Here is a 13,916-nt window from a genome sequence, read left to right as displayed (position 1 = left end):
GGGGTGTTGGGATTACAGGCATGAGGCACCTCCCCTGGATCTTAGATTTTCTTCATGTTCCTTCAATCCAGGCTCAAGCAATAGTTCTTGGGTATTTTACAGTACTGAGGCCCAGGAGCAGAGATCTATTAAATCTTTGGTTATCAGACCATACAGATTAGCAGTTAGAAGTTCATCGCCCCTGCCCACAGTGTTCCTTCAAGCTCTGTCAGGCCCTTATTACATTGGGGCCCTGCAAGTGGTGTGGGGATTTTTAAGGTTGCCTAGAATAGCCTTCTTTCTCTCAAGTTTTGTTGTCTATGCAGGGATGGTGGCAAGAAGCAAAAGACAGATCCCCTCTACCTAGGACCCAAGGATCTCCCTAATGGCATTACATTATCCCTAACCTTACTTGGGCAGGAAGGGCCAGAATCTGTCTTTACTCTGCATAAAATCCTTCTTCTAGTCAAGACACTTTCTCAATATCCCTAATCCTCTTCCCCTAAGGACTTGGGTTTTTTGTTTGGTTGTTTGTTTTGTTTTGTTTTTTGAGATAGTTCTCACTATGTAGTTCAGGTTGTCTTTGAACTCACTATGTAGCCCAGGATGGCCTTAAACTCACAGTGATCCTCCTGCCTCAGCCTCTCAGGTACCGAAATTACAGGTGTGCACCACCATGCCCAATTTAGGATTTGGGTTTTTGAATCACAAAAATAAGGTAAAGAGATGGGCAAGTGAACTCTGCATTTTTTTCTTCTTACCATATCCCTTGCTCTAAGTCAATAGAAACCTTGAAGGATGAGGAGTAGACATAGAAGTTAAAAGCAATGACTACAGAAAATATGCCTCAGCTTCAATTCTGTGCAAAAGCATAGTTTATTATGAAATGATCTTTTCAAAATTGGTTAGCCAGCAGAAAAGAAAGCAAAGCTAGATCCCTACCTTAGGCCACATACAAAAATAAATTATGCACACACACACACACACACACACACACACACACACAAATAAATGATGCTTGGAAAATGAAATAAATTCCAGATGACTGTCCATTTCCCTGTATTGAAAGTAAAGGCACTTTTCATTGAAAATTACCATACTCTGAAAAAGCAGATCAAAGAGTATATCAGAAAATGGAAAGTTATCCCTTGCTCTTGGGTAGGAAGAACCAATAAAGTAAAAGTGGCAATACTCCCAAAATTATTACACAGATTTAACACAATTCCAATCAAAATAGCATTAGCATACCTCACAGAACTAGAGGAAACATTCCTAAAATTCATTTGGAACAAGAAAAAACTTAGAATAGCAAAAACAATTCTGGGCACCAAAGGCAAGTCAGGGGTATCACAATCCCTGACTTGAAATTATACTACAGGGCCGGGGATTTAGCTTAGTGGCACTGCGCCTATCTTGCAAGTGCAAGGGCCCGAGTTCGATCCCTGGTACCAAAAAACAAAAACAAAACACAACTGCCCTGAGGATCAATGGAACTGAATAGAAGATGTAGAAACAACTCCAAACACACTCAGCCACCTTATCTTTGACAAAAGTGCCAAACACCTTCGCTGGAAGAAAGATAGCCTCTTTAATAAGTGGAGCTGGAAAAACTGGCTTTCTACATGCAGAAGACTAAAACTAGACCCATGTCCCTCACCATGGACAAACTAAAATCAAACTGAATCAAAGATCTAAACATTAAAACAGAAACACTTAACTCTGCAGGAAGAGAGAATAGGTAGAACTCTTGAGGGCATAGGGGTAGTCAAAGACTTCATAAACAAAACCCAGACTTCATGGGAAATAATAAAAAGAATCAACAACTGGAATCTCATCCTATTACAAAGCTTTTGAACTCCAAAAGAAATCACTAACAGGGTGAAGAGACAACCACAGAGCAGTAAAAAAATTTAGCTACTTCTCCCTCAGAAAAAGGACTAATATCTAGAACATACAAGGGATTGAAAAAAATTCAAACCCCCTAAATCTAAAGACCCAATCCAAAAAGGACATTTGAAGTGAATAGACACTTCTCAGATTGAGAAGTACAAACGCCAAATAAATATATGAAAAAAATGTTCAGCATCACAGGTCATTCGAGAAATGCAAATTAAAACAACACAGAGATCCACCTCATTCCAGAAAGAAGGGCTAATATCAGGAAATCAACCAACAACAAATGCTGGCAGGACTGTGGAGAAAAAGGAACCCTTCTCCACTGTTGATGGGAGTGTAGACTGGTGCAACCATTGTGGAAATCAATGTGGAGATTCCTCAGAAAAAGAGGATTAGAAGTTCCAGTTGACTCAGTTATGCCCCTTCTGGGAATCTTTCCATTTTCCTGTATCTATCCACTGCTGACAGGAATATGAATCATTACTACATTATTTTTTTTTTTGGTGGTGGTGGTGGTGGTATTAGTGATTGAATCCAGCAGCACTTGATGACTGATCTACATTCTAAGCCTTTTTTTATTTTTAATTTTGAAACAAGGACTTGATAAATTTCTCAGGCTAACTTCAAAATTTAATCCTCCTGCTTCAGCCTCTGAAGTAGCTAGGATTACAAGTGAGCACCACAGCACCCAGCCATTACTACCTTCTTCTTTAATTTTGGAAAGTAGCTTGGAAGAATGAAAGAATTTTTTGTTAAAAATCTATAATGTGGTACCACCAGGCCCAGCAAAGAGCAGGTGAGCCACGTGGGTGCCAGCAGCACCCCACCCCAGGTTGAAATGAGGAGGCATGTAAACAAGTCTCAAAGCCAGACTTCCAGATCACCTACAGCAACCCCAAAGGGAAACAAGATGGAACACTGATATTGAACCATCTGGACTCCCTGAACTGGCAACAAAAGAGGATCTGGAAAAATGAAATCAGAAATAATTTCTCACCTAACATCAGAGATTGTGCTCATAGTGCAAGACATGATTAATAAATCTAGAGAGGAGCTGAGGAACATGATGGAATCTCAACATAGGAAAAAAATGGAATACATAAAACAGATGCAAATAGACTTCCAAGAGATTAAAAACTCCACTGAAAGTCTACATAGCAGAATGAGCTAATGTGAGGACAAAATTTCAGATATAGAAGATAAGATTGCAATTAGTGACCAAGAAAAGAAAAATTGCTTCAAAATAGTAAGGGACCATGAGAAATCAATCCAGCAGCTGCTAGATGATGCAAAGAAGAATAACATAAGACAGATCGGAGTCAATGAAGAAACAGGAGAGAATGCAGATCACATAAAAAAAACTGTTCACAGAAGTAATAGCAGAAAACTTCCCAAGCAGGGGAAAATAACTTGACATATCAGTAAGTGAGGCATATAGGACTCCAATTAGCCTTGATCAAAAAAAATCTACACATAGGCATATAATTGTTAAGATTCTAGAAATCCAACAGAAGAACAAAGTTCTACAAGCAGTTAGAGAAAAGAAAAAAATCACATACAAAGGAAAGCCCATCAGAATCACAGCAGACTTCTCAACACAAACCCTCAAGACAAGAAGAGCTTGGAGTGACGTATTCCAAGGCCTAAAGGAAAACAGCCTCCAACCCAGATTGATGTACCCAGCAAAACTATCTTTCAAAATGGATGGAGAAATAAGATACTTTCATGACAAAGAGCACTTTAGGAACTTCATGATTACCAAACCAGCACGCCAAACAATTTTAGACAATATCCTAGGAAACGACAATGAGGATCACAATCCCAGGAAGCACAATACAATGAATCCATTGGGTGTGACAAGAAATTAAATGTAAAGGGGGAGAATCCAACAAAAAGAAAAAGTCATGACAATGATAAGTAAATACGTATCAGTTATAACCATCAATGTTAATGGTCTCAATTCACCAATTAAAAGAAATAGACTGGCAGAATGGGTCAAGAAGCAAAATCCAACAATATGCTGCATACAAGAAACACATTTAATTCAAAAAAACCCCTCATAGACTGAAAGTTAAAGGGTGGAAAACAGTACTCCATGCAACAAGAACCCCTCAAAAAAGCAGGAGTAGCTATCCTCTTCGAAGATCAAGTGGATTTAAAATAAACACTGATTAAGAGAGACAAAGAAGGACACTACATCCTTGTAAAGGGAACAATCCAACAGGAAGAGATGACAATCATAAATATCTATCCACCAAACACTAGTGCACCCAACTATATAACACAAATACTAACAGACATGAAAAGTCATATATGCACTAATACAATAGTAGTGGGGGACGTCAATACCCCCCTATCACAAAGAGATAGATCAGCTAGACGAAAAACAAGCAACTCAATCAAACTCTTGAACAAATGAACTTAACAGATGTTTACAGAGTGGTCCACCCCACAAAATCAGAATACACATTCTTTTTAGCTGCACATGGGTTGTTCTCCAAAACAGACCACATACTTGCTCATAGAACATGTTTAAGTAAGTGCAAAGGAATTGAAGTTATCCCCTGTATATTACCAGACCACGGTGTGATGAAATTGGAGATCAATAGCAAAAGAAACTCAAAGAATTTCATAAACACGTGGAAATTGAACAACACACTTCTGAATAACCAATGGGTCACAGAGGAAATTAAAGAAGAAATCAGACAGTTCCTTCAATTAAATGACAATGACAATTCAACATATTGGAATCTATGGGACACAATGAAAGCAGTCTTACGAGGGAAATTCATAGCAGTGAAGACACATATCAGGCAAACAGAGTGATCCCAATTAAACAACCTGATGCTGAACCTCAAGCTTCTAGAAAAAGAAGAACAGGACAACCCCAAAGCTCATACAAGGGAGGAAATTATAAAGATCAGAGAAGAAATCAATGCAATGGAGACTAAGAGAACAATACAAAAAATCAATGAAGCCAAGAGTTGGTTCTTCAAAAGAATCAACAAAATTGACAAACCTTTAGCCAACCTTACCAGAAAAAGGAAAGAAAAGGCTCAAATCCATGCAATTAGGCATGAAAAGGGTGAAATTACAACAGACCCAGCAGAAATACAGAGGATCATCAATACCTACTTCCAGAACCTATACGCCAATAAGATGGACAACACAGAAGAAATGGACAGATTCCTAGATACATATGAATTACCAAAGTTGAACAAAGAAGACCGAAAAATTCTAAAGAACCCAATATCAATCAATGAAATTGAAAATGTAACTATAAACTTACCACCTAAGAAAAGCCCAGGTCCTGATCGCTTCACTGCTGAATTCTACAAGACATTTAGAGAGGAACTGCTGCCACTACTGTTTAAACTCTTCAATGAAAGTGAAAGGGAAGCAATACTCCCAAATTCATTCCTGGAAGCAAGCATCACCTTGATCCCCAAAGCAGAGAAAGACCCAACTGAAAAAGAGAACTATAGGCCAATCTCACTAATGAACATAGATGCAAAAATCCTTAAGATACTGGCAAATAGAATGCAGAAGATCATCAAGAAGATCACACATCCCTGACCAAGTGGGATTCATCCCAGGGTTGCAGGGAAGCTTCAACATATGCAAATCAATCAATGTAATACACTATATCAATAGAGCCAAGGACAAAAATCATATGATCATCTCCATAGATGCAGAAAAAGCATTTGAAAAAATCCAACATGCATTTATGATAAAAACCCTACAAAAATTAGAATAGAAGGTCTCTACCTCAATCTGATAGAAGCCATCTATGAAAAACCAACAGCCAATATCATACTAAATGGTCAAAAACTGAAATCCTTCACACTAAAATCAGGAACAAGACAAAGATGTCCACTAGCACCACTCCTGTTCAATATAGTTTTGGAAACATTAGCCATGGCAAGTATACAAGAGAAAGAAATAAAAGGAATAAAGGAGCCAAACACCCTTACTGAAGGAAAGATAGCCTCTTTAATAAGTGGTGCTGGAAAAATTGGGTTTCAACTTGTCAAAGATTAAAACTAGACCTATATCTTTCACCATGCACTAAACTAAAATCGAAATGGATTAAAGATCTAAATATTAAAATAGAAATGCTGAGTCGGCTGGAACAGAGGTTAGGTAAAACTCTTGAAGACATTGGTGTAGGAAAAGATTTTATGAACAAAACCTCAGTTGCCCGTGAACTAGCGCAATCAGCAAGTGGGATCTCTTCTTATTAAAAAGCTTCTGCACAGCAAGAGAAACCATCAGCAGTGTGAAGAGACAACCTACAATGTGGGAAAAAATCTTCACCTGCTGTTCCTCAGACAAAAGCCTACTATCTCAATTGTATAAAGAACTTAAAAAGATCAGACCTCCCAAATTTAAAGACCCAATCCAAAAATGGGCATCTGAAATGAACAGATATTTATCAGACAAAGAAGTAGAAATAGCAATTAAACATATGAAAAAATGTTCAACATCACTGGTCATTCGAGAGATGCAAATAAGAACAATGCTGAGATTCCACTTCACTACAGAAAGAATGGCTGCTATCATGAAATCAACCAATAACAAATGCTGGCAGACTGTGGGGAAAGCGGAACCCTGCTCCACTGCTGGTGGGAGTGTAGACTGGTGCAAGCACTGTGGAAATCAGTATGGAGATACCTCAAAGAACTAGGACTGGAAGTCCCATTTGACCCAGCTCTTCCCCTGCTGGGTATCTTCCCCATAGAATTAAAAGAACCATATCACAGCCATATATGTGCACCAATGTTCATAGCAGCACAATTTGTAATAGCTAAAACTTGGAAGCAGCCCAATTGCCCGTCAACTGGAGACTGGATAAAGAAAATTTTTTTTTTTATAAAAGGGAGTTCTACTCAGACATAAATAATGAGAAATTAGAGACATTTATAGCTAAAGGCATGCACACTGAGGTGATACTCTTTAAGTGAAATAAATAGGACACACATGTGTAAGTACCAAATAGTTTCTCTAGTGTGAGAAACTGAGAGTGTAAATAAGGACTAAAAGGTATAATAGATAATGTGAAATAGGAAGAAAAGGGGCAAAGGGAAAGGGTAAGTGGAAGGGGTAGGGGAAAGGAAAGAAGGAAATGGAATTAATATGAGAAAATGGAAAAATGGAAACAAAGTCTTTGTAAATAGGGAGTGATGGAGGGATTGAAGGGAGGGCAGGGCAAGGGGGAAAAAATAAGAACCAAGAGAGATTATGTAAAGGTGCAAATTTTCAATGATGAATGTCATTATATTGTATACCTAAAATGTACCAATAAAATAAAATTTTTAAAAAATCTATAATATCAGCTGGACGTGGTGGCACATGCCTGTGATCCCAGCACTCTGGGAGCCTGAGGCAGGAGGATAATCCAGCCCCATCTGGGCAGCTTAGCAACTTAGTGATATCTTCTGTCACAGTAAAAATAAAAAAGGGCTGGGGATGTAATTCAGTGGAAAGGCCCTGAGTTCAATCCCCAGTACCACAAAAAATGATAGGTAGGTAGATAGATAGACAGATAGATAAGGGATTAGGGATATCCCTTAATGTGAAAGCACTGAATTCAATCCCCAGTACTGAAAAAAAAAACCCCAAAACTACATAGGCCTCAATTCACACCTGTTAGAATGGCTATTATATTTTTTAAAAAATGAAACAGGCCACATGCAGTGGTACACACCTGTAATCCCAGCACTGGGGAGGCTGAGACAGAAGAATCACTGCAAGTTCAAGGCCAGCCTGTGCTACATAATGAGTTCAGAGGCAACCCGAGCTATGTAGCAAGACCCTGTCTCAAAAAACCAAACAAAGAGGAAGAAAAAAAGAAGTTAATGCAAGCATGTGGAGAAAAGGAAACTCTCACATGCTATTCATGGGAATGAAAATTAGTATAGACATTATGGAAATTATCAAAAAATTAAAAATAGAACTACTATATGATTCACCAGTCTACTGGACATAGAGCCAAAGGAAATGAAATCAATAGTTTGAACAAACACTCACACTCCTGTATTTACTGCAACATTATTCATAATAGCCAAGTTATTGAATCAACCCAAATGTCCATCAGTGAATTAATGGATAAAAACAGTGTGGTACAATAACAAATGCTGGAGGGGCTGTGGGGAAAAAGAATCCTTCTCCACTGCTGGTGGGAGTGTAGACTTGTGCAACCGCTGTGGAAATCAGTGTGGAGATTTCTCAAAATGCTAAAACTAGAGGTTCCATTTGACCCAGCTATATCTCTTCTTGGTATCTTTCTGAAAGAATTAAAAACATCATATCACAGAGACATATGCACATCCATGTTTATAGTGGCACAGTTTGTAATAGCTAAAGCTTGGAAACAGCCCAAATGCCCATCAACTGACAAGTGGCTAAAGAAGATGTGGTTCTAGGCTGGAGATTTATCTCAGTGGTGCCGTGCTTGCCTTGCAATTGCAAGGTCCTGAGTTCAATCCCCAGTTCTACAAAAAAAAGAAAGAAAAGAAAAACAAGAAGATGTGGGTTTTTTATACAATGGAGTACTACTCTGCCATAAAGAAGGATGAGCTTCCGGATGAGTTTCATCCTTTTACAGCAAAATGGATGGTCCTTGAGACCATACTGGTTTTTTTTTTGGTACCGGGGATGGAACTCGGGTCCTTGCACTTGCGCAGCAGGGGGCGAAACCACTGAGCTAAATCCCCGACCCTTGAGACCATACTCTTACGTGAAATAAATCTGACACACATATTTAAATACTTCATTGTTTCTCTGATGTGAGAAACTGAATGTGGAAATAAGGATTGAGATATATAATGGATGTTGAGAAATGGGAAGAAAGTGTTCAATGGGAAGGGGAACAAGGGAGGAGGGAGGGAGAAAAGAAGAAAGGGTCGTGAAAATAGAAGGAAAAAATGGAAACAAAACTTTTGTACATAGGGAGGGGAGGGGGCTTGAGGGGAGAATGGGATAAAATAAAATAAAATTTATTAATAAAAAAAAAGACAATGTGGTACATAAGTACATTAAGTACCGTTCAGCCTTAAAAATAAGATCAGCCATTCACTGTGGTACACTCATGTAATCTTAGTATGTGGGAGGCTGAGACAAGAGTATTACAAGTTTGAGGCTAGTCTGGGCAATTTAGGGAGACCCTATCTCAAAACGAAATGAAAAGTAGTTCAGTACTGCCTGGGTTCAATTTCTAGTAAAACACACACACACATACACTTGTGCACACACACACACACACACACACACACAGACACACACACACGAAATTCACGAGGCCCTGGGTTCTATCCTCAGCAATGGAAAAAAAAAAGGAGGAGGAGGAAGGGGTGAGGAAAACAAGAGGGGACAGGAGGAGGAGGAAATTGTGTCATTTATGGCAACACGGAAGAGCCTGGAGGGCTTCATATTAATTAAACAGGCCTGGTTCAGAAAGACAAATATCATGTGATCTTGTTTGTATGTGGAACCTAAAAAAGTTGAACTCACAGAAATAAAATGGTAGTTACTAGGTATAGGGTAAAAGGGGGATTTCCAAGGCCAGGGATTTAGCTCAGTGCTGCCGCTGCCTGACTAGCAAGTGCAAGGTCCTGAGTTGTGTGGATTTCCAGAGATAAGTCAAGGGATACAAAATTTCAGTTAGATTTGAAAAATAAGTTCAAGAGGTCAATTGTATAAAAGGTTACTATAGTAATAACAATGTACTGTATTTTGCAGTACTGAAAGTTGAACCCAGGGCCTTCACACTGAGCTACAAGCCCAGTCCTTCTGATTTTGAGACAGGGTCTTGCTAAACTGCTAAATTGGCCAAGATGGACTTGAACTTGTGATCCTCCTGCCTCAGTCTTCCCAGTGCTGAGATTGCAGGCATGCACCACTGTGCCAGGCTGGGCTTGATTTTATTTTTATAAAAATGTGGATCGCATTTTTAAAAATAAAAATATGGATTGCATTCTTTTTTTTTTTTTTTTTTGTACTGGGGAACGAACTAAGGACCTTGCACTTGCGAGGCAGTTGTGGTGCCACTAAGCGAAATCCCCAGCCTTGAATTGGATTCTTTTTGTTTTGTTTTGTTTTGTTTTTTTGTTTTTTTGATTTTTTTGTTGAATTGCATTCTTAAAGATTGCTAAAAGCATAGATTTTAAATGTCCTCACCACAAAAAGATAACTATGTGAGATAATATCAATATTAATTAACTTGATTTAGCCATTCTACAATACATATTTCAAAATGTTGTACACAGTAAATATGTACAATTTTTTTTGTTGGTTAAAATAAATAATAAAATAAGGATTCTTTTGTTGTTTGTTTTTGTTTTTGCAATAGTAGAGATTGAAGCCAGGGTCTTTGCCCTGAGTTATGTCTCCAGCCCTTTCTATTTTTTATTTTAAGACTGGATATCCCTAAGTCCTTAAATTGCCCAGGCTGGGCTTAAAGTCTTGAATCTCCTGCCTCAGCCTCCCTGAGTAATGGGATTATAAGCACACTAGGTTAGGTTTTTTTTGGGGGGGGGATTTAGTTATTTAATGCAACCACTAATCAAATGTCATCAATGAAATCTAAACAGTTTTACCACAAAACCAGGGTTATATTTAATGGGCATGCATTAATAATCTATACAGTTTAACATTACACCAGAAAAGAAATTGAATATAAAAGTATTCTTTAAATTTTGGTAGTTTTCAAATTTCATGGCACAAATTACCAAAGAAAAACAAAAACAAAAAACAAAAACCCTGTAAAAACAGATTTCATATATTTTCAATAAAATGGTTAAAAATTGAATAAGCTTTGAAGTTTTCATATTTGGCTTAAGATTTAAAACATCAAGCTGGCCCCAATCTGTCAAATTGACATAAATATTCGCAATGAATAGACAGACGTTAGTTACAATGGTATGGCAGGTCTAACTCCCTCCTATCAAAACCCTTTGGGATTAATTTCTCAATGCAAACGTGTATGTAAATACTGTGGTAATATAAACTTGAAGACATACCTAGAATCAAGACAGGGATGAAAAATAACATACAAGTCAATCTTATTTCTGACCTGTCAGCATAAACCCTTCTGGCTTCCAAACAGTCAATACTGTCCCTTAATAGAAAACTACGAGTAGAATGGCTTTAACCTATTGGTTGACATTTTTCTACAAATTATTTTTCACTTTGTTTCAAAGCAGAGCTTAAACTCCATTAACTTCCTTCTGTAGAGTGTAATTAGCAGGGCATCAAATTTATAAACTGATATGGCAACTTCAAATGCTAAGCACACTTTTCAAACAAGCAAATTGTTTCCCCATTGTTAGTTGTATGTGCCATGTTAATTCTTGAAACTTATGTGACTACTACCAATAAAAAATGAATTAGGAAGCTTTGAATATATCTTGTACTTTTCATCAAGGCTAAGGTGCAAAATATCTCCGTATCTCTGATATTTTAATAGGAAAAGAACATTAAACACATATAATACAGGAAACGAAGACAGTAGGATACAAAAAGGAACTCTTAAATATATAATTGAGGCCTACATATTACTACAAATTCTTCTTTCTTCAGTGAAATCTGTTAACGAAGCACTTTCTCATAGAACTTAAAATTTTGTTTGATTCTCTTCCCCATGACCAGAAATTCTAAACTTACAGGGAAAAAAATCGAAAAAGTAACATTGCATGACAATGGACACCAAGTTCATAAAGAACTTCTTTTTAAATGAGATATTATGGAAGGAAAATACCATGAAAATTATAATCCTATGAGAATTGTTTTTAAGCACAGCAAATTTGTGCCTTGGCCTTCATGAAGATACTACAGTTTATATAGAAAACTATAAATATACAAGACTTGGGGGGGTTGGAATACATATTACTATATTTAACATTCCATAGGCCTAGAAAACTTTTGAGGGGAGAGGGAAAAATGATAGCCAATTGAATTTTTACTTAAGAATACATAACTATGAAAAATTCCTGGGTCAAAGAGTGCTCCAAATAGAACTATACTTTTGAAAGCATACAACTTAGATACATTTTTTAAAGGAAAGAAAGAGTATTGAATAACTGCAGTCCCTTCCAAAAAGTAAATCTTACATTAAAGGGAAGTAATTCCTGTAAACAAGTCTGGCTCAGAGAGGAAACTGAACGACATATCCAAGATCTGTCCATAAAAGTAATGATGGTACATCTTTAATGTTAAAGAGTTAGGCTATAAAAAAGTTCAGTCCAGAATTGGTTTTTAAAAGCTCATTTGTGCTCCTTGGTGGGGGTATAATAAAGTTCCATGGGTTTGTTCACTTTCCAGTATTTCTTACTAATCAATCCCAATGAAAAAAAGCCATTTAGTACAGTGAACTGGCCACTGGCCATTGCTATATAAATGGCATACTGCTTCTCACTGGCTATATCAAAGTTCTTCTGGTTTGATTCTCCTTTGTTTCAAAGTTCTTCCAAAGCTAACCTCACAGCCATATACTTTGATAAGTAATCAACAGTGGCATTACCTGAAGTCTTTATGTATCTTGTCTGTGCACTGTCACCTTTTTCCATAAGTGTGGGATGAGGCCTGAATACTAACTCAATTTCACTAGAACCATCCATTACTGGATCAATTGCTACTGTTACATTGTTACTATCAAGTTCAAGCCCAGAATCATCAGATGTTTTGGTCTGTTTGTTACTAGGGCCTGCTTCCTGATTGCTATGTGTGGATGCATTACTACAGTGGAAAATGTCACCATTATATTCTGCTCCAGTACCATTTTCAATCTGTTGTTTCTTGCCCCACTGTAATCTGTTCATGGCCTGGATCTTCAGACCTTCTTCAATGCTATGACTGAGTGCCTACTGATTATTGTTCTTGTGGATTCTGGCTAATACTTTCTTTTTTTTCCCCTTAAATTCTTTTATTGGTACATTTTAGGTATACAATACTTTTACATTTATCATTGGGTGCTTGTACCTGTATGTGATGTACCTTGGTTTTTGATTTTTTCCCCCATTACCTGTGTGCCCTTCACCCCCTCCACCCTTCCCTATTTACATAGACTTCATTTCCATTTTTTTTCTTTTCTCATGATTTTTCCTTTCCCTTCTTTCCTTTCCCCTTCCCCTCCCATCACACGTACCCCTTTGGACTTTTCTTCCTGTTTCAAATTATCAATTATTCATTTTAATCATTTTCATCCTTATTTCCACTTTCAGTTTCTCACACTAGAGAAACTATTCGGTATTTACACATGTGTGCCCTATTTATTTCACTTAAGAGGATGGCCTCAATATGCATCCATTTCTGGCTAATACTCTCTTGATGAGCTTCATACTCATCATGACTTGGATAAATTTTGCTTATGAGTGCATCAAAGTTTGGGTCTGGCCTTAGTGATCTTTTGGAAACTAGTTTTTTTCCGACAGGTAGGACATTCTTTGTTACCACTTCTTAGGGCTGTGATAATACAATCTGCACAAAAACGATACAAACACTCCTTTGTAGTCATAGTGTTTTTCAACATATCCAAACAAATTGGGCACATTAATTCGCTTTGAAGACTTCTAGGTGAAACCACAATTTCCAAGCCATCTGTTACTGCCTCCTGAGGTGTTCGTTGTAATTCGTATAAGCTCAGTTCCCACGTTTTGCTTAATGGCTGAGTTCCATTTGTCTGCACAGCCTGAGACATTGCGTCTCCAGCCCCAAGCCAGGGATCTGCTGGCCACGGCTGGAGCCAGACTCAGGGATCAGCCGCCTTGCCGCCCCCCCTCTCCCAGGCGCCGCCGCACAATATGGCAAGCCTGGGCTTCCGCAATGGAGCTCTGGAAATACAACAGGGGCCGCTCAATATTCATGAGAGACTGAGGGGAAGTCGGCTAGGCCAGCGCTGGGGGAAGGGCGGGAAGGAGTGAGCCTAGGTTAGTTTTTTATTTGTTTAGTTTTTTGTGTGTGTAAAGTGTGTACTTAGCATGCTCACATCCCTAGGTTATATCTCCAACATTGCAAAAGGAAACAAGTATAGTGAAGAAAAAGAA

The 13,916-nt window shown here is 38.0% G+C and overlaps 1 pseudogene; it reads right to left on the bottom strand.

Moving 5' to 3' along the window:
* Positions 1–12,137: 12,137 nt before the first annotated feature.
* LOC101719397 (E3 ubiquitin-protein ligase RING2-like) lies at positions 12,138–13,573 on the bottom strand (annotated as a pseudogene).
* Positions 13,574–13,916: the final 343 nt, after the last annotated feature.

This window comes from Heterocephalus glaber, unplaced genomic scaffold (assembly GCF_053883595.1).
Source record: "Heterocephalus glaber isolate CG9 unplaced genomic scaffold, H.glaber_assembly_v1.0 deba00001545, whole genome shotgun sequence".
NCBI classification, from domain to species: Eukaryota; Metazoa; Chordata; class Mammalia; order Rodentia; family Bathyergidae; genus Heterocephalus; species Heterocephalus glaber.
The sequence above is the reverse complement of the archived record's forward strand: the minus strand, read 5'-3'. Positions and strand labels throughout refer to the sequence as shown.